Below are 1,601 nucleotides of genomic sequence, written 5' to 3'. Positions count from 1 at the left end.
TCGACTTGATTGCACAGACACTATTTAAACTGAACTGATGACATCACTGACATCACTGAATTCAATGATGAACTGCCTTTAACTGAAAATTGAGTGTTTACTATTATTTATTGACACTATTGACACACTTTTTTCCTATTTAATACTGTAAAGTTGCTTTGACACAATCTGTATTGTTAAAAGCGCTATATAAAATAAAGGTGACTTGACTTAAGACATGTGGCATGATTTCATCAGACATTAAAAAAAAAATCACGAATATCACAAATACCTTTTTTCTTTGTCGTTGCTTTGCTTCACTAGACTGCTGCTCTAATGTTCTTTTTCTGTTTGATGGTGGAGTTTTTGCAGAACCAGTCCTCTCCTCTTCTGCTTCCTCCTCCTCCTCAGTGCAGTGTCTCTGCAGCTTTTATAAAGGTAAATTTAAGAGTATTTAAAGAACTTTAGGACCAAGAAAGATATTTTAAGCAATAAATCGAAGGGAATACATGATGTAAATATACTCTGTAAATGTAAATGCCTAGAGAGAACACAATGAGTTGTATTAGCAACACTTCAAAGTTTTGTTGTTAACAGGCATGGTTTATTTGCTCTGCCTTAGGATTGCAAGTGTCTTGGGACAGGTGAGGGAGTGAGTGGAAGCTGGTGGAGCTACTCAGGGAGGACATCAAACTCCAGAGAGAGACGGAGGAGAAAAGAGCAGGGAGAGAATGGAGGGACTGTTTTCTCTTCTTAAAAGAATGCTTAACAAATACATTATTTATTAGCCATTCTCTATTAGCCAAGAGAAAACAGTGGAAAAAATGGGTACATTACAATTTTTCAATATCTTTTTTTTAAATGTCACATTGTCAATGAAACAACCTAATTTCTGTAGCTTATGTTTGTGATGCAAGTTCAAAATTAAATGAATAAGTTGTATACATTATTCATTTTTGTAGTGTAATTTATTTGTAAATGAGCCTGATAGTGTTGTCAAAAGACCCAGTACTTCGGTACCAAGTTGGTACTAAAAAAATTAAAACATTACGGTACCAGGTTTTTTTAAGTACCGGTGGTACCCAGTCAACCCGGTTCTTGATGTGCTATCCGAAAGGTACGCAGATGCGCTCTCTTCATAAAAGCACTAAGACGTGGCGACCTCAAAATTAGGAAACACATCAAACTAACAAAACACTTTAAAGACCGACACCCGGATCAAATGAAAGAGTTCAAGCAGGTAAGTTTCATTTAAATTTTAATGTTTAGATCTTCTCAGTGTTTCTCATACACTGGTTTATTTATGGCGGCCACTACAATATCAAAACTCACTGCCACAAATAGATTTTCCAAAAGGCTTTGACTTTGTTGAATAAACATGAGCACTGCACGTGTCAAAGTCGAAACCCGGTGCGGGTGTTTTTATATCACTGTATTTCTGAAGGTAACTGACTGTCTTCAGAAAATGATGGATGTCATTTTCATTCCATCTTGCCTTGTAATGCCTGATAAAGCAGCATTTGTGAGTGCAGCGCTTATTTGATTACAGCCATTACTGGGGAAACCTCTATCTCTCCCGCTCTACAAGTGCCTCCTGCTGGCAGAGAATGAATTTGCATATA

This window comes from Sinocyclocheilus anshuiensis, unplaced genomic scaffold, assembly GCF_001515605.1.
Source record: "Sinocyclocheilus anshuiensis isolate Anshui unplaced genomic scaffold, SAMN03320099.WGS_v1.1 scaffold696, whole genome shotgun sequence".
In the NCBI taxonomy this organism is placed as follows: Eukaryota; Metazoa; Chordata; class Actinopteri; order Cypriniformes; family Cyprinidae; genus Sinocyclocheilus; species Sinocyclocheilus anshuiensis.
Note: the sequence above shows the minus strand (reverse complement) of the source record.